The sequence below is a fragment of the Mesocricetus auratus genome, unplaced genomic scaffold (genome assembly GCF_017639785.1).
Source record: "Mesocricetus auratus isolate SY011 unplaced genomic scaffold, BCM_Maur_2.0 Super-Scaffold_100011, whole genome shotgun sequence".
NCBI lineage: Eukaryota > Metazoa > Chordata > Mammalia > Rodentia > Cricetidae > Mesocricetus > Mesocricetus auratus.
In genome coordinates, this window is record NW_024429195.1 from 80,372,442 (window position 1) to 80,396,272 (window position 23,831).

General features: G+C 42.3%; 1 protein-coding gene across 5 annotated transcripts in view; it reads right to left on the bottom strand.

Moving 5' to 3' along the window:
- CUNH12orf42 (chromosome unknown C12orf42 homolog) overlaps nucleotides 1-23,831 on the bottom strand; it is a 144,930-nt gene that overhangs the window by 59,496 nt on the left and 61,603 nt on the right. The window contains exon 2 of one of the 5 annotated variants that reach the window (XM_040755136.1): nucleotides 1,815-1,955. The exons of the other annotated variants lie outside the window; for them this stretch is intronic. The gene's annotated coding sequence lies outside the window, so the exon portion shown is untranslated. The remainder of the gene's footprint in view (nucleotides 1-1,814; nucleotides 1,956-23,831) is intronic. 5 annotated transcript variants of the gene reach the window in all.

Genomic DNA, 23,831 nt, shown 5'->3' on the forward strand with positions numbered 1-23,831 from the left:
ACGAGGAGGCCGGTCATGAACAGACTCCTGCCCCTTCCTCCACCTGCAGGCCTGAGGACTCTCTCCTCTACAGTTGAAATGTGGCAAATGATGCAAGTCCAGTGCCTTAGTGTAGGTCCTGCCCCATGAAACGTGAGGCTGTATTGGTCTATGCTGGATTGAACTGAATAGAACTGATGTTTCAAAACACACATTGAAATGCATTGTTGCATTCAAAGCCTGTGTTTCATGGAGTTAGGATTGAACTGGAATAATGGAGAATGGATGGAGAGGAGGCTGCCACTGTCATGAGACAAACAACTGTGACTCCTTAAAAAGGGAACATCTCCCCATTGGGATGGGGCGCCTCTCTATGAAGACCAGTGTAATCACTTGACCCAGTGTCTGAACTGGGCATGTGCACTATATTTTAAAGCACAGCCCCCACCTTTTTGCGGGGGGAATAGCAAACTTTCACCACAAAGATACAAGAACAGTCAATATTGATCTTCTTGACAAATGGTGCACCTCAAGCCACAGGCCGCTCGAGAGTCCCCTCCGCACAGCAGCCTTCCTTCCCCTTTGTCAGGATATAATGCCAAGTGGCCTCGTGCACTATCAGCTGCAGATCACAAATATTGAAAAGAAATAAATTTCGCTGAATGAAAGGCACCTTTCTTTGTTTCCCAACCCTCTCTCCTCCCGTCATGTTGATTTTGGGGCTGTGCACACTCCCAGCACCTGTACTTTTCAATTGTTTGTTTGCCAGACCCATTGTGTGTCTCTTGCTTGGCTTGAGGATCCATTCTAAGTACAGTAACCAATGAAATCGTGTTTTCTTTCTCTCTTGGCATTATGTAAGGGAAGCAGCAGCTTTGGGCCACCTACAGCAACTGTAATTAGAAGACACAGGAGGACAGAATAAGAAATCGGAGCTCTTATACCCAGACTTCTCCCTTAGGATAATGGGAAATACATCTCCCCTGAAGGCCAAAAGCAAAAGCAGGGATTTCTGCAGCAGTCTTATTATTTGGCTGAGGTTTATAACATCACTAAAGGGGATGTTTTTTAACTTGTTTTGCAGAAATCTGCACCCGTTCTTTAATTGAAAATTCAGACCTAAAACAATTAACAATACAAGAAATAATCTTGCAATATGTGTGCTACAATCTGAATAACCACAGAGATGGAATGTATACTAAAGGAAGGGGGAGCGGATGGAATCTCCAAAGAAAAGGGAAATAGGATATATGATGCTATGGGGAGACAAAGGGGAAACTAGAAATGGGCGTAGGGAGGGGAGGGTGAAGGATGGAATGTGAGGAGGTACAACTACATTGAAAGACTTTTGAAAAAACATATGGAAGCTTCTTAAATATGTCTACATATATAAAAGTAACTTCAATGAAGTCACCATACAATGGGGGAGAGAATGCCTCAATCAGACATCCCATGCCACCAAGAAAAGCCACCAGTGCCAGAAATGAGTTACATATTGTTGCGTTGTTAGCCAGAGGCCATAGACTTACCCCCAGCATCACAAACTATTGCCAGGGCTGCTGGTTGTTCTCCACAACCTGATGGTAAAGCTTTATCGCTGAGGAGAACACTTATGTCAGGAACAGAGAAAAGTTGAGCTCATTCTCAACTAGAAGCTTCACCCCTGCAGTGTCAGCGTTCATAGCTCGAAGGTACTGTCTGTGCACCAACCAGCAGGAGAAAAGGGATCATTCACGCCACCCAGCTACAAACCCAGTGACCTGAAGCAGTGACGCCCTCACCCTACCTCAAGGCCACTCCCACCACACAGAAGGGCATCTGTCATTTTTTCTCACTTTTATTTTACTTTCACGAATTTGGGAGTCCAGACTACAATTCTGGATCCACACGGTTATTTGAGCACATCACTGCATACTCCATCATATTGGTTGTGGAAACTGTAGTTCAGGACCAATGGCATGAGAAGAAAGATCCTTCTGAAAATAAAAAGGCATCAGAAATTTTTTACAATACTGAAAACTAAGTTGCTAAAAGGGAAATATCTTAATAATGTTCTCATAAGTGGGTTTATAGAAAATAAGCCAGGGAAAAACTTTACGATCAATAAAGACAGAACAGTAATGAAGTGTTATTCATCATATTGTACAAAATTGATGATAAAATATCTTTATTTTAATTTTCTAAGTCCTGATTAATAATCATATGTTGCTATTATTTATGGCACATTTATTAGTAATAAGGCATTTTAAAGCTAAAAGCTTTGTATTTTATTACCATTAACAGGTGACATTTTCATTTTGCTCTGGTACTCACAAATTTCTAGGTCTTAAAAGTATCTGCAGAATTTTTTCCAGAATAAATCTTAAATTCTCACAGTCAACTGGGCAAGTGCAAAAACCCCAAGCCAAGTGAATAAATTCTTCCCTGTGTCATTTAGAGCTGGCCTTTCTGTCTTGGGAGACCACTCCTTACCACAACTTAAAATATCTAAGACCAGTATCTGGCCATGTGACAAGAAAATGATGATGTCTGCCATCTACTGAAAGTGCGTATTTTCTAGAGCACTTTTGTGACTTTCTGTGATCTTTGGCATCTCAGACTAATGCCTGATGCCATTCTGATTTATGTTCTTTCGTGATCTGCCTGGGTGATATTTGTTTTATTTATATTCTTTGTCATGCATCTCTGAGAACTTTCAGATCTCTTTGTCACTATTGAAATAAGTTTCACAATAACGTGCTGTAGTATAGTGTGGGTTTTCTCTCATTGTGTGGTGGGCGGGCATTTCAACCACTCCTTTTGACGTGGAAATTCCTGTTCTGCAGTTTTTACAAGCTTCTCCTCTCTCTCTCTCTCCTCTCTCCTCTCTCCTCTCTCCTCTCTTCTCTCTCCCTCTCTCCTCTCTCTCTCCCCTCTCTCTTCCTCTCTCTCTGTCTCTCTGTCTTTCTCTCTCCTCTCTCTCCCTCTCTCCTCTCTCTCTCTCCCCTCTCTCTTCCTCTCTCTCTGTCTCTCTGTCTTTCTCTCTCTCCTCTCTCATCTCTCTCCTCTCTCTCCCTCTCTCCTCTCTCTCCCTCTCTCCTCTCTCTCTCTCCTCTCTCTCTCCTCTCTCTCTCTCTCTCTCCCTCTCTCTCTGTCTCTGTCTCTATCTCTCTCTCTCTGTGCGTGTGTGTGTGTGAAAATAATTCATGAACTCTGTGTGTGTGCTCTCTTCCTCCCCTCCCTCATCCACCTTCCTTCCTTCTATCTCTTTTCCCATTTTCTTTTAAGTTTTCCTTTCTACTCTCTAGGGACTTCCTTCTCTCACATGGCTTATCACACAGTTCCTCTGTAGTGAATTTCTTTTAAATGAAGGCATTATAGCCCTGTGTTTAGGATATTTTGTTCTCTTCTCTCAATTTGGTGTAGGGTCCACAGGGTTGGGTTTGGAGGGGTTTTGTCTGTTTTTACTGTCATGCTTCTCTGAACTCCCCTTCTCTGTATATTTCAGTCTATCACATGTTAAAGACTTCCCTCAGGGACCTGAAGAGGCTTGACTGCCCATTTTTTCTTTCTTCTTTTATTTTCTCCCTTTTAAAATGATTTACTTTGAGAAATTATTTATATGGACACAATGTGTTTTCATCATATCTATCCCTCTAACCCCAATCCCAATCCTACTCCTCCTGTACACACACACACACACACACACACACACACACACACACACACACACTATCCTCTCACAAATTCATGACCACTTCCTTCTTAATTATTATTGAGAGCCGGGCAGTGGTGGCGCACGCCTTTAATCCCAGCACTCGGGAGGCAGAGGCAGGCGGATCTCTGTGAGTTCGAGGCTGGGCTGGACCGATAGCCTCTAAAACAATACAGAGAAACCCTGTCTCGAAAAACCAAAAAAAAATATTATTGAGAGATATATAGGAAGTTAGCTATATGTAAACTACTAAGCCCAATTCATATACCTATATGTACTTGGGATAGTCATATGTATAGGAATAGGCAACTACTTGGGCATGGACAACCTATCAGGAGGCTTGTCCTTGAAGAAAACTCCCTCAGCAGCTATCAGCTTCCTGTAGTTCTTCAGCCAGAGGAGGAGCCTTGAATGGTTTCTCCCGCATCCCTACTAGAATGTTGGCTGGTATGGTCTTGTGCAGGGAACCTCACTGTCTGGAGTTCATGGTCACAACAGCATCTCTGTGATGACCAGGAAGACACCATTTGACAACAGTCTGGTCACTTTTTATAGTGAAGCACTAAGTAAGTCTGGCTCCAAACTTCAGGTTCAGGTGTGCAGGCCACAGAGTAAGCAAGAGTCACAATACCAAGACACAGTGAGCCTGTCTTTCCTGTGACAAATTCCTGGGGGTTCAAAGCAAAGGACATTTCTCAAGCTTGTCTGTTTATTTTCTGAACTCCCAGGCTGGAAAATATTCTCCTGGCTGAAGGCATTGGGGGAACAGAGCAGGGAAAAATGACCTGAGGATCCTTATACAAGGCAACTAAACAAAAATTCAAGAAATTACTGTGTAAGCTCCATGTCATCCTTGAGTTGAGAACTTTTATCTTTGTTTCCAGGAAGTAAATCCTTGTCTGGACTCCGCGGGGTGAGCCAAGGGAGGTGGAACTCAGGAGCGAGCCTCTTACCAGCCTTGTTTTCAGCCTTACACCTCACTTAACTGGTTAGTCAATAAAGGAGTCTTTAGGATTTGTGTTTCCTGTGGGTGAAGCATGAAACAATGCCTTTCCTTGCCAGGGCCCTGGATAGACTTCTGTTGGGAGCCACTGCTATTATTTTTTAAGCATCTTTACCACTTTCAAAGAATTGTTGAAGGGAATCACTAGGTAGACAGTCCCCTCTGTAACTTTATCCTTAAATGTAGGTACATTCCATGAAAGTGGCACTTCTCAAACATTTCCCAAATCATACACGACAAAAGTAAAGATGCACACTCTTTATAAGAAACACTGAGCTAACCCAGTGAAACCCTGTAAAACCAAGAGCCACTGGTTAGCCCAGGCTCCACGGGGCTCTGAGGGAGCTACACACATATCAGTCTCCTAGGTATCTGCAAGCAAGGAGCAGTATGTAAATTAGCAGTTCCATCATTAATTCACTGGCATTTGAGAAGAGATGGTAAGTGTAGGAGGTCCACAGTGTATGACAACATAGCCCACACTCATCTCCACTCTCTAAAGCAGGCTGCTTTTCTCAGAAGACTATCCATAGCAGTTTCCAGCCAACTATTTCAAAACTGTCCTCTGACCACAGGCAATTGCTCCCTCTGGAAGAAGTACAGGCTATGCTCCTTACCCCACCAGTATCACCCAAGACAAGTAGCTGGACCCATGTGGAATCACTTAAATCACAGAAGCCTAGACCCAGACACATTCACCCTGGACCAGAAAGAGAAGGGCTTCGACCCCCAACCAATGACACAGAGCTGTGAAGACAAAGAGACTGATTGAAAGAGGCTACCCAGCTTGGCAGAGAAATCTAACAGTGCTCAGATCCCGGGACTCGGATTAATCACTGTTACTCTGCAGCTGCCTCCGATAGTCACTGGGTGCACGGTCCTCTCTAAGCTCTCTTCCTATAGATGCCAGGCACTGGGCATCTATAGGAAAAGTCCTTTTGTCAATGTTTCTATTGGAACAAAGTGTCAAACACAGAGGGGAGACGGAGTGGACAAGTTGAACAGAAAAAATCAATGAACATTGAAAAGGAGAAGACAAGGGTTGCAAAGTCCTTTTTTGAGTCATTTTAAAACATTAAAATGAGAATAAAGAGGACCTAGGCCCCAGTTTAGATATACGGACACCCCTGGGTCCTCCTATCCACAGAGGGATGGGAGAAACACCAGTGACACCTATGATAACAATTCCCAACAGTGTCTGAAGTCCTTCTTTATGCTGTTGGTCCTAGGAGTTTGCCCTGGTGTCTTCCAGATAAAGTTACTATCTGTGCTTCATTATTAATAGGCCTGTCAGATGGGATCAGTTTTCCTTCTCTCCTTATCTATTATTAGCTTTCTTTTGATTAGACCATAAATAAAATGCAACTGATATCTTATCTATGCATATACTGCATACACATGCGTGCACGCGCGCGCGCGCACACACACACACACACACACACACACACACACACACACTGTGAACATTTGAGATCCAAACACTGAGAAGGCATATGCATACAGAGACAGACCATCACAAATGTAGCACCATGCGCTTCAATATTCAGAAAGAAAAAAGATGAACAAGGTAGGAAAAATATAAATGGGTAGATCTCCTTGGTAGCTGTTGAAATGTATATAATTAAACCTAAAGACACTGCTTTTCAATAACATAAATTCCAGCTCCTTTCAGGTCCTCCTTAGTGGCAACCTTTGTGTGTACTTGAACAAAGGAACTGTAATTCAATTATCCAATGATTTATTATAAAACACTTTGCCTACATTGGATATTTGGATGTGTAAACATCAGAGTGCTACACCCCCACCATCTCAGGCTTCACATTTCAGATTTCATTAGCCAATAAAACCAGGTTTATTTATAATAAAGTTAAGCCTTTCAAACCACTGACCATGGAAACCAGATTTTGAAATAATTCAGATTTGTGTTTCTGTTCTTTCTAATTAAGGGTAATATCGGGAAGCGCAGACAGTGGGTAGCATTGTTCAAGCACCATGGATTTAAGCAAGAAAATCTGATTATCAGCTCATGTCAGAAGCCAAGCGATAATGCAGCTTAGCATTCGTTTGGGCTTTTTCTTTGGCCAGAAGATAATTACCGTTCATGAGGCCTTACGTAAGTGTATCTAATATCTAAGGCCCTAAAACTTATGAATAGCAAAAGCATACAATGGGCAGAGAAGAATTATCATACTTACTATTTCTATGCCTTGTTCCACCATGATAATTTCATTACCTAGGAAAGTCAAACCTCTAAATTCAGAGTATCGTTTCTTAAAGGACAAGGAGTTGAACATGCTGGGGAGGTTTTCTGCCTTATTTCCTCTAGTGAAAGTTATTTCTATCAAATAAGAAGCAGATGAGGCAGAATTTTAATAGGAAATGTACCAAAGGGGACACGGAGTTACCTAACGAGGTCATTGCTCAAACAATATAAGCTGGAGTTAAGACATTGTTTTTACCCACATGCTATTACTTCTCAGACTTACTTCATTGCTGAGTGTGAAGCTCCCTACTGTCAAGCAGACACACAGTGAGAGCCGAAAAGATCTGACAAAAACAAGAGTATCTGAGGGAGCACTGCTGAATGCAATCAATGTAAATATGTGTCTCAAAGAAGAAAGGCCAGAGACCCAGAGTAGACAAACTCTTTGAGTAAGTCACTTGAAATTTGGCACAAACATTCTGAACCAGTGGTTCACAGTATCAAAATCACAGCTATGAAATAGAAATGAAATAAGTTTATGGTTGGGGTCTCCATCATTAAAGGGTCACAGCATTAGGAAGGTTGAGAACACTGCTGTAAACATTTCAACTCCTCATAACAACTTTGCAAAATCAAGATTTTGTTTACCACATTTTACATATGATGAAAATGATACAGAGAGGCTAACTAGCTTCCACCACCCCAAATTTTATAGAATATTTCATTTCCCTTCATAATTAGAACAAGTATTATCTTTCCTATTTCTGATAGGTAGCTGAAATCATAGTTCCCAGCATGATACTGCAAGGGCTATAATCAAAATGTTTGGCCTACGGTGACATGCACCCACACAGCATCCTGAAGCAAAGACAAGATGCTGGGGTTCAGAAAGAGAATTGGACTGCTGACCCAGGCATGAGCAATCAACCAGGAGAGTTTCATCCCAACCCAGGCCTGAGCAATCAGCAGATCACTCTCTGCTGAGCAAAAGTCAGATGGGACCAATGTCCCAAGTCCCCTCATTCCCACGGTCCTTGAAGCAGAATAGAGGGTATGGAAGAACTTTAGGAAGTATCAAGTGTCATTCTGTGTAGAGGTAAACATATTGGATTAACAGTCAGTCAGAGCACATGACTGACAAAAGTGACAAACACGGCCCTGTGTGGGTCTAACCTATACATTATGGTGTTCTTGTTAGGAGGTATTTTTGAGGGGTGGGGGGCTGTCTCTGACTCTTTTGCATGAGATTGGGAGCCTTTTCCATGAGGGTATATGCCCAGTCTTGTTATATCTTGTTAGGCCATGTTCAGTGGATATCCCTGGGAGGCCGGCTCTTTGCAGAGGTGGGGGGTGTACACAGAGGAGGAATTGATCTGGGGGAGATGAGAAATTGAGGGAGGGACTGGGAGGAGTGGTGGAAGGATAAACTGTGGTCAGGATGTAATGTGTGAGGGAGGAATAAAAATAAAAAAAATGTACATGACCCTACTGCAGCTAGGGTCTGTGGTAATGTCTGCTGTTCCTGCCACCTGAGGCTATGCTGGTGTCTAAGGGCCACGCTGATCTCAGCAACCTACACTGCCACCTGGGGCCACGTCACCATTCATGCCAGGCTGCTGCCACCAAAGACCATGTCTAGGTCAGTGGCCTTGCTGTAGCTGGGATGTGTTGATCTCCATAGCCCATGCTAAGGGGGGTAGGAGACATGGAAACCATGGGTGTTGAATTCGAGGGCTATGCAGAGCCAGCATCACCCTTCACTGGCCATGGAAGAGCTGGTCCTGCCCCTCAACAGAATGGTAGCCCCACTGTTCACCATGGGCAGGAGAGTTGGTCCTGATGACTGAGCAATGAAAAGTTGGCTCTGCCCCATGACTAAGGGGGCAGGCCCAGGTGCCTGGGCTGACCAAATCACCTACCACCCAGACGCGCACATCCAGGTCTTTGAGTTGACCCACACCATCAGCTACCCCGTCTGTGACCTGCCAGAGTGTGTAGAGGGACTCGTCTTGAGGAACATAGCTGCGGGATCTCCACGACTCGGGGCAACTGCAGGATATCTGAGAGGAGCTTCAGTGAGGGCACAGTATTGACGGTGTGCCAGAAGCCAGAGGCCTTGAACCACACCAAGAAGTCACTGCAATGAACATTTACAAGTAAAGCTGAGTAGACAAAGGGACGTACTGCATGACACACTGCAGCTCCCAATGCCGCTGATGCACTGCAGCTCCCAATGCCGCTGACACACTGCAGCCCCCAATGCCGCTGGGACACTGCAGCTCCCAATGCGGCTGACGCACTGCAGCTCCCAATGCTGCTGGGACAAGGGAAGAGGTGTTGGAGAGGACGGAAAGACAGTGCAAAGTGTTGTTTGTTTGTTTGTTTGTTTGTTTTGCTTTTAATTATTGTTTTCTTTTTCTTGGGGGTGAGGATGGAAAGAAAGTGCAAAGTGTTGTTTGTTTGTTTGTTTTGCTTTTAATTATTGTTTTCTTTTTCTTGGGGGCATGCTAGGGGGTTTAGGAGAAGATTTGAGGGACTAGGAAGTGAGTGGGATTGGGTTGCATGATATGAAATTACTAAAGAATCAATAAAAAATGTTAAAGAAGGAAAGGAAAAAATTTTAAAGTCAAACTAGCTGCAGAAATTGTTTTCAAAGAAGACCAAAAGAAATTCCTGAGCCTTAAGAGATGTAGATAATTTGATTTAGAGACAGGCAAGGCAATATCAAAACTCAATGATGACAACAATACTTATAAACATGTATTATCAGTTTAGAGAAGTGATGTTTGTTGTGATCACAACACAGGCTGAATCCTGGATCTACCACAAGCAAACTTCTTGAACTACTTATTCTTTGACTGTTTTCTCATCTTAGAAGTGGGGAAAATAGTCCCTATCAGGCTAAAGAGCAGTGACACCTCAATGATGGCATTCACAGATAATTGAGAACAGCCTAACCAGGTAACTGCTGTATATACACATTTAATGGCTCCAACTCGTGTTATAACTAATTGCTTGAAGGCAAGAGCCAGCAATTCACTAGTTATTGGACTCACTAGTAATTTAATTTGGATTTACTGATGGAGTCTGGGATGCTCTTGGTTTTCTATCCCGAGTGATAATGAATGACTCTGCTTTAGTCTCTATGAGCCTTGCTTAGTCGGGCGATGCTCTCCTGGTGTCCTCTGAAGCAGCATGTACGGGGCCTGCATGGGTCTGCACCAGAGCCTCTGTGTGTATTTGTTATGGCTGTTAACTTGGTGGTTCCGTGGGATTCCTAACAGTGGGGCAGCTGTGTCTGGGACTCCTTTGCCTGCTCTTGGGACTCTTTTCCTCCTATAGGGTTGCTTTGTCCAATCTCCATATGAGAGCTTTGCCTTATCTCAATGTATCTTATTTTGACCCATTTGGCTGTCATCTCTTGGAGACCTGCTCTTTATGAAAAGGAAAAAGAGGGGGAATGAATCTAGGAAAGAGGGAAAGAGGCAGGGAGTTGGGAAGAGTAGGAAGGGAAGTTGTTGGAATGTATTATATGAGAGAAGAATTTTTTCAATAAAAAATATTGATCCCTTTACACTTACACTAAACAACTGGAACAGGAAATTGTGTTTTAAGCTGCATTCGACTATTTTACCTACTTCTGGTTATGTTCACATCTAGTGATGAACTGCTTTGGGGAAGAGAAATCATGGAGATTGGTGGGAATGGAGTTTATGGGGATACTGAAGCAATAGCAACGGAGGATCAAATAGCTGAGAGTAGCAGGCACAAACCTGGAAAGGGGAGCAGGAAAACAATGTTTCATATCCCAGAAGTCCTAGCCCTGCTCTTACTCTCACTCTGATAGGCCATGCTAATGAGGAAGTACAAACACATCAGGAGTGGATGGAGGTCTCTACCACACTGAACTGGGGTTTACATCAATTCATGGGATGCTTGCTACACTTTCTGTGAAATAAAGTACACTGTGTCCACTTTACAGAATGGACACAGAATGGATACAGAAACCATATCTAATAACAGCTATTGGAGAATGAGAAGGGACCAGGGAAATTATCTCCATTGAAGAGAGAGCCCAGAGTTCCACAGGCTATGGTTCAGGTAGTGGAGATCTTGCCTTACAAGCTTGATGACATTGATTGAGGTCAATCCCAAGAACCTATGTAAAATTATTAAGCATATTAAACCGAGAAATGCAGAAACAGATGAGTTAGATTCCTTGGGTGCACAGGCCCGGCATCTTAGCCTAATTGGTAAGCTTCAGGCTAGTGAGAGACTAAATCTCAAACAAAACACAAACAAAAAAGTGGATGGTGTTGAAACTAACCACCATGCTGACCCGCCCCCTGACAATGGGTGGGGCTTGGCCACTTCATTGCTACTCACAACACTCCTTAAGGAGCTACATAAGGACTCAGTACGCAAGTGCAAGTTTGCCCTTTTAAGTGAGTGTCTCCACATGGCCCCTTCCATCCACTCTCTTACACCCTCTCCCCTCACTCTCTTCTCCGTCTCATCTCTCCCACCCGTGATCTCCCCCTCCCCCACTCTAATACTCTCTTCTCCCTTCTCTCTTCTCTTATCCTCTTAGTCTCCTCCTGTCTTTCTCTCTCTTGCTCTCCCCCCTCACCTGGAGTAAACCCCATGGTTAGTGTACTCTCCATGGTTCGTGTTCCATCTCGCCACAGTAATCTTAAACAAAAGAACAACAGATGGTACCTATGACATGACACTAATACCCAAGGTTGTCCTCCCCGTGTGAACACACACACACACACACACACACACTTACTGATAATAGAAGGTCAACTCTAAGACAAGGCAAGCAACCAGTATCATCCTGTTATCAAAGCCAGACTTAGATGCCACAAGAAAATTACAGACTATTATCCCCAAGGAATAGTGGTACAAAAATCCTCAACAAAGATCTGGGAAACTGAACTCAATAGTACATAAATAGAATCATGTGCCACGACCAAGTGGAATTTATTCCCAGAATGCAGGGATGGTTTAATGTGGTAGGGGGTAGTCAATGTAATGTATTAGTCTAACACGATTATCTCAGTTGGTACCAAAATGTTGCATCTAAGAGGGTATTCAACAAACTTTCATGATAATGAACGCTTGAGCAAACAGAACAGGGAGAAACCACTTCTACATAATGGAGGTAATTTATAACATGCCCACAACTAACATACTCAGTATTAAAGACCGACAACTCTTCATCATTTTGGAGCAAGACACGCGTGCCTGCTCTCACATCTATTCAACATAGTATTCCAAGCCCTGTCCAGCATAACTAGGCTAAAAAAGAAAAGTAACAGAATATCTACAAATTGGACAGGACAATGCCAACCAATCTTTCTTTCCTAGTGCTGTGATCTCATATGCAGAAAAACTAGAAGATTGCCGTATCAGCCTAGTGAGTAGCTGAGATCACAGACCTGTGCCAACCAGACTGGGCTACGGTTTTCAAAATAATCTAGAAAACAAAAGCAAAATTAATTGTCCAAAATAGATCCACAGTTGGTTTCATATGGGATTAAAAGGAGGGGGAGGGGATGACGCAAAACTCAGTGACAGAAGCAGGGTACCAGGGTTCTGGGCCTGTGAGTGCTCCCCACACTCATGTGTCAGTAAGAAGGGGTTGGGGGCACATGCTTCACCCTCCCTGGGGAGCAAAAAGGGGGTGGGATAGGGGATCCGTGGGGGGCAGGGGAGGAGGGGAGGGAGAGGGAACTGGGATTGACATGTAAAACAAGATTGCTTCTAATTTAAATTTTAAAAAGGGAGAAAAAAAGAAGGGGTTGGGGGCAAAGCAGAGGACTGCAGGACAGCTCAGAACTGCCTTACTGTGGTGCCTGTAGCAGCGAGGAACATCAGGATTGTCCACTGTGCTACAGAAACAAATTTCAGAACATGTCGGCATGAAGCAGTGTTGAGTTTATTGGGGAAATGTTTTAACCCACAGAAACAGTTGACTTGAACAAGTGGGAGCTCTTGGGCCCCAGAGTGATGGCTGTGTGGAAAGCATGGGACTGACACAGACCCCCTGAATGTGGGTGTCAATGAGGAGGCCTAGGTAATCTATGGGGCCTTGGGTAGTATTTATCCCTGGTGTACAAATAGACTTCCAGTGCCCATGCCACAATGAGGGATGCTCTCTCAGCTGGGACTCTTGGGGAAGGCCCTAGGCCCTGCCTTGGATGAATTGACAGTCACTGGAGATCCACCATGGAGGTCCACACCCTACCTGGGGATTGGAGTGGAGATTGGGTTGGGGACTAGGGCACCTGGTGGGGAGGGTGGGCGGAAAAGGAGGGGAGGGAGAGGGAGCTGGGATTGACATGTGAAACAAGCTTGTTTCTAACTTAAATAAAAAAAGTTTAAAAATTCAAATGCAGGAGTCAGCAGAGAAAGGTACTCTGGGAAAGGATACTCAGAGGAGTGTGGGTGTGGCCTTCTCGAGAGAGCCTCATGCTTAGTCATCTTTACAATATCCAAACATGCAATTTGGGTGGCTTCTGAAGTTGTATCTCCAAGAGTTGCAGAGGGACACAAGTGAAACCGTGATGTGGTTTCTGAGATGCACTGGTTAGGGTTATAGCTGATAAAGTAAAACCCTGCTCCAATAATTAAACACGGAGTTGAAGTGTTTCTACCTAAAGCAAAAATTTATAGCCTTTGCTTATGATCTCCAGAAAAATTTAGTTGACTTCTAAGAAGGAAGTAAGACCATATATGCCTAGGTCTTAAGTATGATTAATTTTAACTAATATTCTTCTTTAAAAGACATCTGCTTAGGGAGCTGGAGAGATAACTCTGTAGCTAGAAAGCTTTGCTCTGCAATACTGAGGACCAGAGTTTGTGTCCCAGAGCCCACATAACATGTCAGAGTCCCCCCACGCACCTCTGTCCCCAGCTCCAAGTTGGGAGAGAATAGAGGACTGCTGAGGTTTTCAGGCTGGAAACACAGAGCACCAGGTTCTAGGAGAGACCCTGCCTCAAAGGAATAGGGAGAGAGTGGCAGAAGAGGACTCCCAGTGCCCCTTCTCACCCACATACATGAGCACAGATGCTGGCACCTAAACATGCATGCACATACACATTCCCAAGTGCTCATACACATACGTTCACACACATGCACATACGCATTCCCATGGGCTCATATGCATACATTCACACACACATTCCCATGGGCACACACACACATATATTCACACACATGCACATACACATTCCCATAGACACTCACATACACATACATTCACACACATGCACATACCCATTCCCATAGACATACTCACATATACATACATTGGCACACATGTGCATACACATTCCCATAGGCTCATACGCATACATTGACACACATGTGCATACACATTCCCATGGGCTCATACGCATACATTCACACACATGCACATACACATTCCCATAGGCACACACACATACATCACACACATGCATATATACGTTCCCATGGACACACACACATACATTGACACACATGCACATACACATTCCCATAGGCACATACACATATACATTAATACTCATGCGCACACACATTAACATGTGTACATACACTAATACAACCATACAAATAATATGTAAATAAATGAAATCTTCAAAAAATTAAATAAATTATATAAATGGAACACTGAGTCTGTGAAGGCAAACCAGTGCAAATTTTGTCAATCAGGTAAGAATTCTTGACTTTTTGCTGGCAAGAGACATTAAGGCTGAGGGCTCTTTTCCTGGGTCTTTTTTTAATGCTCCTTGTCAGTCAATCCTGCCTCAGAGCATCCATCCTTCAAACTAAATGTGTTCACTTTTCCACTCATCCCAGATGGCTTTTCTCTTGCATTTCCATATTTTTGTCACTTCGCTTTACACTTTGGTGGACTTTTCTACAACTTTCCTTGAATTGTCTAGGAAATTTTTTGCTTCCAACAATCACGTACTTGATTCCGTGAACTCCCTCTGTCTGCTGCTTTTTGGGGGACACAGCTGTTCCTAGCTTGTGTCTTCTGAGAATCCTCCAGAGCACTAATTAGACATCTTTTTAGAGTGAAGTTTTACTTCTGGTTTCTGAATGACGTCAGTGTTTTCTACCACCATATTCTCTATTGGATTTTCTCAGTCTTTCTCTTTGATGTAATTGGTCTTCCTTGAATTCTGCACATCCTTGACATGCTGAACAAAACTCCAGTTGATGAGTCACTTCTGTCTCTGTAGAGGTGATTCTCCTTTTACAGAATCCAGGGCTACCCACAATGAGAGTGACCTTGGTAGGAGGGGTGAACTGTACAAACTGATTCACTTCAGAACTGGGCTAACCTGGACTCTTCTGAATATTAGAATGAAAGGCTTTAGTTGAAGGAACCACTTTCCTATCAGGTCTCCTGGTTCTCCCCTACAAATGCACTTGCTTTCCTTAGAAAGGTACTCTCCACCCAGGTTTATCACCGAAAGGGGGCTCATCTGCCCAGCATCCTTGCACATCACACAGCAGAGAGACATCTGACGGAAGACTGCAGGGAACAGTTAACCCAGCATCTTCACTCAAAATTCTCCCCACTTCGGCCCTCAGAGTCTACACTCAGCAAGTGACTCCAATCTATATTTTGGTTTTCAGGGAATGCACTGCCATCTCCATGGTCCCAGGAGATCTGGATTTCAAAGCATTACCCGGGTTGTCCATGGAAGGCTGTCATTCTGGAGTTCAGGACAGAAACCCCATCTTGCTACATACCTAAGTTAGTATTCCCAGCCAATCTGATATTTTGATAGCTCTTTAATTGAAATTGATGCAAAAAAATCTGTTACACATTGGCAACTTGGATCCAAGACTATTTTCCAATATTTTGATTTGGTTTGGATTTGTTTTGTTTGTTACTTGTTTTGTTTGTTTGTCTGTCTGGTTCAACTTGCATCCTACCAACTCCTTTCCACAGGAGGAGAGCATTTCCCATTAGGGTGCATCCTCCAATGGCAGGTTATAAGGACCATATCCCAGACCCAAGGCATCATGTGGGTATCTTATGGGGAGTGTCCTTCTGTATATATGTTTCTCTTATTGGTTGATGAATATAACACTGTATAGCCAGGCAGGAAGGATAGGTGGGGCTACAAGAGGAGGAGTGAGGAGAGAGAGGGAGGCAAAGGAGAGACGCCATGTAGCTGAGGAAGGAGTGACAGGTCTGGATACAACCATGTGGAAATACTTAGATTAATAGAAATGGGTTAATAACTAAGACAGAGCTAGCCAATAAGAGTTATCCACCGGCCAACAGTTTTATAATTAATATAGCATCCGTGTGTTTATTTGGGGCAAAGCGACTCTGGAACCACACTGAAAGAATCTCCACAACAGATATCTGCTTCTTAACACTGTCTAAGATTGGGCTTTCCAGACATGAAAAGGGCCCTGACACATAGTCTGCAAGCTAAAGATGAGAAGGTCCTCTCTCGTGCTCTCCCAGGAGCTATTGAACTGGAATTAACTGCTCTCACACATAGCTAGAGCCTGCCTGTAGTCAGTGTACTATTTTCCTGCCAAGACTTTTCACTGCTACTATGGTGACTTAAATTAGGCATCAGAGCAGGTGTTTCCTGAAGACCAGGTAACTATTATTTCAACACAGCTATTCCTCCTTAGGAGGAATGTTAATAATTTAATTTCTTAATTATAAAAGTGATAACTGTTCACTCTAAAATCCTAAACCATACTTATAAACAGGGGTAGATTTTACCACCCTCAGATAGTTAAAAGTGGAAACATTCTCAGGTGCTTCTATGAGTTTTGATGTATATGTATTGGAATTGTACATGTACTCTTCTATACACATAGGGTCACACCAGAACCAGATACAGCTGTTTTCTGCATGATCCAAATGAGTATGGATGTCCCTCTTGAAATTAAGCTGACTTTCAGAAGCCAGCTAGAAGCACTTCAAAGTTTTACTCAAGTTATTGGAGAAAAAAAAGTGTCGCCTCACATAATGCACACTGGACCCCTGAAACTGCTCACCTTTCACTTTCCTTCCTAGAGTCTGTTCTTGTGGGTCCCCTTCCTATACATCCCTACCCTCCAAAAGATGTGTATCCTTAAAACTCAATCTAGTCTAGTTCTAATGTACACACACACACACACACACACACACACACACACACACGAAACTCTTCACACCTTGCCTGTACATCAGTAGATCAAATTCATTCCAAAATCACTAAGCTTTCTAGAATTTTTCCTAGTCGCCTCTGCATTCATCACTGGATGAACCTAATAAAGAGGCAAGTGTGTCAGCACATCAAAGCAGCAAAGGTATCTCATTCTTCAAAGAACAGTTAGAAAGGTCAACACTGGGAACACACACCTGCACATCATCGCGGTCACACTGTGATACCTTGACGCTACAGCTTGCTTCTACCTACAGACGTGCTTCTGTGGTCACAGCATTCTGACTCATTAAAAGCACACAGGATTGTAAAACAGTAAGAATGCATTGAGCCAGATCCTCGCTGACAAGTGTGGAGGTTGTTTCTGATTTTTTTTTTTTACCACTGGGAAGACTGCTTCAACAAATAAACCTTGATGCATGTGTCTCTTTACATATGAGAACTATAGATGTTTTCTTGACAAACTTTGATTTGTGTCTCCCTGGATCAACTTCATATAATTACTAATGTGTTGAATATACATAATAGAACTTTAAAATATATAATGTAATTAATATAGTATATAAATAATTATATATACATATTTTAATGTACACATATTTAACTGGGTAAATCAATAATAGACAAGCATATAATTGATATATAGCTGTAAACTAAGGTCAAGGTAAGTGACATATTGGCTATATCTATGAACAGGATCTCTGATTAACTGCTCTGGAATTTGATTTTCCTCTCCTATAACATGGGGAACATAGTTTTGAGAAACTATTGATATAGAATAAAATGAATCACTATCAATAATGAGGCTTGGTCCCTGAACAATGTGAGATATCATCATTGAGCTAAAATGAAGCATCTGTGAAAATCTTGAGCTAGAATGAGCATCTCACAGCAGGGACAATCACCAGAAGTATTGGAAAGCCAGGGGTTGGGAAGAGCTGGACCTGGGCAGTGGGGCTTTGGGTGATGTCTATATTAAGACATTCTGGCTGCTTTCACCTTCCAATAACAACTTCAACAATTAATTTTACAAGTACATCATTTCTATTCATAAGAATAAAAAATAACTTAAGTTGGGCAGAAGAAATGACTCAGCGCTTCAGAATTCTTGCTGCTCTTCCAGAGGACCCAAATTTGGTTCCTAGCATCCGCATTGGGCAGCGCATAATGATCTTAAGTTCCGCTCCAAGGAAACCACTGCCCTCTTCTGGCTGCACAGTCACCTACATCCATGACTGACAGACAGACAGACAGACAGACAGACAGACACACACACACACACACACACACATAAAATAAGTAAATAAATCTTAAACCCCCAGGTAAGAGCTATAATAGCAATCTAAACATCAGGTAGTTTAAATGCCATCATAAACAAGTGTATCTGTTAAAGCAATCTGTTACAATGCTAAGTAATGGTCAAAAAGAAGTGATTTCTGATCCTAAAAAATAAAAAAAGCAAATAATAGCAGAACTTTGGGACACTTAGAACAGTATTTAAATCCTAGCATTCATTCATTCATTCATTCATTCATTCTTTACTTAATGCAATTTAAGTGCTTTGTATGCCAGGCCCTATATTAAGCTGTGGTAACAGACCTTCCATTTTTTCCCTTTAAAGATATTTAATCTTACATGGTGTTGCCTGTCATTGTTTGGAGTATGACATAAGCTTGATAACTGATGCAAGAAAATATGCGCGAAATGTACAACATATTTAGCAGACACAGGCTTTTCCTCCCCTTCTCTACAGCTACTCAAGTATTCAAGGCGAACTAAAGACATATTAACTAACATACAGGCATACACTAAAGAAAGCATTAACCAATCAGAGATAAAAGATCGACAGTTATAGCCAATTAACTCCAACACCACAGGACCCACTTGACGATGCCTAGAAACTGGACTAGTGTACACATAAAGCCCCACATTTGCCAGGAAGAAGCATGGCATGGAAAAAAGGTCCTAGTAACAATACTTAGGGGACACCACAAGCTCAACTGTAGAGTCTGTACTCCACAGAGTAACTATTTACTTCTGGGAAACAAGGGGTCAGGCTACATCTTCTCTAAAATGCCCATCAAAGCTACAGGCCTTCACTTTGCAGGAAACTTGCTCAAAACAAAATTTAACAAGCAGCATCTTCCAAACCTTGGAGATAGAGTGAAAGCTTCAGGAGTTGGGCTTTCTCTCCATCCTAAACTATATAATGTATAGAGACTAGTAAGTTAAGAAACACTTAGTGCTGAATATAATACCCCATTCAGAAAAAATTAACCAGTCACTTCATGTTTTGAGCAAACACTCTTACCATTGTGTGGCGTTTTATTGTCCCCCCGGTGAATAGAGCCTTTAAAAATGTATATGCCTGGAACTGAATGCCGTGTCAAATCTATTGGCTCTGTGTGTTTAAACACCTGCATCTCATCACCAGCCCTTCATAATATTGTTAAACAATAATTATACTTATGATGAGTAGTCAATCCAAAGATATTTTTCCTTGAGATGTACTCATTCTTGTGTTATAAGTAATCCATTTGCAGCATATAAAAGCTACTCAGGTAGAACACACTCACCCATCCATCCAATGTGCAATAAAGCTTTTAAATTGTTATAATAAATTGTCCTGTGTCACCTCATCTATTAAAGAATTCTTGCCTGGTTTTACAAGAATGATCAATGTTTGTTTATTGAAGTTCTAAATTTCATTTGCCTAATAAGATTAAAATCTTTTCTTAAAAATGTTACTTTGAAATTTGACTGAATATAATTTATCTGTATTTTTTTATTTGAATGAAAACTTTGAGGCAGGTGTGGCAATGTACAATTTTCACCCAAGCACTCAGGAGGCAGAAGTAAGAGAATAGTCACAAGTTCTAAGCTAACCTGGGTTTCAGAGAAAGACCCTACCCCAATCAGTATACTGGAGAGAAAACTAAGCTCTGCCTTGGAGGAATCTGCACATCACCAAAGACCAGGATTTGATGACTTAGAGAGTCTCTCAGAAGAACTAACTCATCTACTTCCCAAACAAACAATAACAACAAAAGACAGCAGTGTGCCAATCACTGGAGCCAAAAAGAATGAAATCCACAAAACAAAATCCACACAAAGAGGGTATAAATGAAATGAGATAATGAATGACAGCCTCTAACACACATGGGAGCACACATATGTTGTCATATCTAACTCACTGGGGCCCCACACTGCACTTCATGAGACTGATGGTTTTATTACATGGTTTTGCAGACAACCTCTTCCAAAGTCACCAGGAAGAAACTGAATGAGACTTGAACTGAATGAGTCTGTATTCATAATCAATGTTCTCAATTAGTTATTAAATTTCCATCCGTGAGAGCCAAGGCCACCAGAACACAGGTTCCAGTGACTTCAGTGTACCACTTCTCAGTAACCTGGAATGAAAGAAAGAACTCAGTATCAAACTCTACTATGGGACAGAACTGGCCTTGGATATCTGTCTGACCTGGGCCCCAAGCCATCTCTGACTAATATGAACTCATTCCTCCTCTCCTAACTCTGTAAGCCCTAAAATTGTCTGATCTGCATCAGACCTCTGTAAGTACTGCAAATCATCTGCCAAAAATATTCTTCCTAAAGTCATCTGTAATGACATCATAGAACAGTCTGTGATGGTGAGGACTAGTCTGAAAGGATAGCTCCACAGTGCAGGCTGGGATTCTAAGAAGACTCATAGCTGACTGAAATGGCCTTTTCTAGGTGAACAATCTCTGAACGAGGACTTAACACTAACTGGGACCATTGACTCCAGGTGCTAGACATGGGAAAGTGTCCTAAGGACCAGGCCAATGACCCAGGCATCTGACCTCAGTTATCCAGAATTCCTTATGGGTTATCTCTACTGCCTCCATGAAGTCATGCCAAGTGGCCCTGTTAAACCACAGTCCAACCCTGCAGTCACAGCCCAGATGTGTCCCCACAACGCAAGCAGATGCAGAAAGTGTGATTACCATTGATCTCCCAATGTTTCCCCCTCTAAGTTGAGAAAGGTCTAGGGTCTCTTCTACTGCTTAGATGACTCAGAAGCACTTCTGAGTTTAAAAGGAAATCCTGTTAATCATTCTGGAACAATAGGTACAAACTTGGACTATCTTCAACAAAAGAGATGCAACATTAATTTCCTCCTTTCTCCTTCCCACTGCATGAAGCAGAAAAATCTGGAAGCATGCCATGCTGTTAACAAGCTGTATGAGAACTGGGATGCCTGACTGGACTTCTCACACATACGCGCTTGCATACACATTCCCTCCTGAAAAGGGGGGGAATCGAGCTTCGATACCGGTCCTGCCTACTGAGTCTGGGTTATCCATCCCCTGCGGCAGGTCTACACACTGTACCAGTGGAGAGAAGTTGGTAGTTCTGGGTCACCCAGCTGGAAACTTTACACTCACCAGAGGGATTCTTTCATGTACTCTAAATCTCTCTTGCTGAAGCAGGATACGGGACTCCTGATGCAGACTGTGGGGAAGAAAGCAGAGCCCAGGGAGGACCAGGCTGTTCTTCCCGCCCATGAGCTGTGTGGCAGAGGGCAAGGTTTGGGCTGGAGGTGAGGGAGGCTGCTAAGGAGGCTGCTCGCCACCTCTTCTACACCAAGGAACAGAGTGAAGTGAGACTAACCATGTTCAGCACATCTCACTTCCAGGTCTACCGTGACTCTGTTCTCTATTCTAAGCTGTAGATCTTCCCTCCCAGTGGAGAAGCCAACAGAAGTCAGAAAGAAAGAAATGGGTCTTTCTCTTCTAAACATCAAGGTCAGGAGAACTAGTGCATCATGTTTTCTGCCTACGTAACTCTTGGTATGATATCATGTTTAAGAAACAAACACAAGGTCATGAATATCTTCTTCATGGAAGTTTCATAATTTGAACTGTTACGTTTAAATCTTTTGAGTAGATTTTTGTATATGATGAAAGTAAGTATACAGTATCATTTTATTGTAGATGGATATCCAGTTTACCTAGAACAAATAATTTAAAACACTGTCCTTTCCCCTATTGAGTCATCCTGATACCCTTTTTGGAAATCCACTGGCCACATGTTTATGACTGGGCCTTCTAAGCTATTCCCTCAGTCCATGTCTGCTCATATGCCACTTGCACACTATTTTGATTATCATGAATTTGGACTCAGTCTGAAAACAATAAAATTTCATGAGATGCTTTCAAGTTCCTAAATTTCCCTTTTTGCTTTCAATGTGGTTTTGACATTTGAATTCCTCCTGAAATTTGTGTGAATTTTAAGTTCTCAGTTGAGATTTTGATAGATATGCATTGATTTTATAGGCCACTTTAGGTAGCATTGTACCAACCATATAAAACCTTTTGATCCACAAGCATTGCAAGTCTTCCCACTTGTTTAGGCTATTTCAGTAGTGGCATTAATAGGTACTTTTCAATGTTCAAATTTCTTTAGTTAAATTTATTCATAATTCACTGCTTTCATATAAAAGGATTAAATGGAATTATTTAGTGTATCAATTTTAAACCTTACAAGTTTGTTGTACTTGTGTTCTGGCTTTAACACTGACTCTTGAATGACATTTGTGCAGTGACTGTCGATGGTCAATGCCCAGACACTGGTATTAGCAGACAGACTTATGACATGGGAACTCTCAGAAGTTCTTTTTATGTTTCTGACAGCAGTGCAGTAGCAGAAACTGCACACCTGAGTACCTGGCAGCACCTGGCAGGAGTGCAAGCTGTGGTATCCCATGGTTCAGGTAATGGCAGGAATAGGAGGATCAGATCATTTTTGTTGGACCATTCCTCCTAGAATCCCACCCCTAGCTCTGATTTCATAGTCCTCCCAATAATCCTGTGAACTGCTTAATGTATTTGTTCAATATTTTCCATGTATGGCCTCTATTTGCTTGTGTGTGTAAAAACATCAAGTGTCTTAGTGTCTTCCTCAATAACTCAAACTTATTTTCAGAGATAGGGCCTTACACTGATCCCATAACTCACTAATTCTGATGTACTGGATGCCCACAAGCCCAGGAGCCCTCCTGCTGCTGCTTTCCCGGAACTGGGATTACAGGTGTGTACGACTGCACCCAACCTTTCATGTAGGTACTAGAGATTTGAACTCAGCTTGTGTGGAGCAAGTACTATACCATCTAAGTCATTCCCATAGACCCTCATTCAAAATGGGAACCCTACTTAATAAACTATCAACAGTAGTAAGTGACCTTAGTTTTTATCCAATTTTTCAACTATACTACTTACTACAATTTTAATTATCTGCGTATTGTCCAGTTGCAATACTTGAATGAAAGATATCAGAATCCATTACCATACACCCAAGGCAATGTCTGGTCCACAATCTACTTAATAAAACCTCACTCACTGTACCAATGAAACATGCACAAATCTATTTAAGCTTTAACAATGCATGTCTGGTAGGAACCAAAAGCAATGGTATTTATCCTGAACTCCATGTCTGTGGTTCCTCTTCAGGTAAGCAACTCTTTTCATCTCTACCACTCTAGACAGAGATCAGGGAAGTCACTAGCAGAGACCTCCCTCAGGCCCCCCGCATTGTCTATACATGACAGTGATCTGCTAGCCTTTGCCTGTGTGCTTATTATTAACAGTTTTACCAAAGTGAATGGATTTGTCTCCCTTTTTCTTTAAGATGCTTGCATCGGATATTAGAAAAACCCAACGTTTCTAAACATCTTCAGAGGCCACTCTTTAACATCAAAATATAAGGGTGTTCTTGGGCCACCT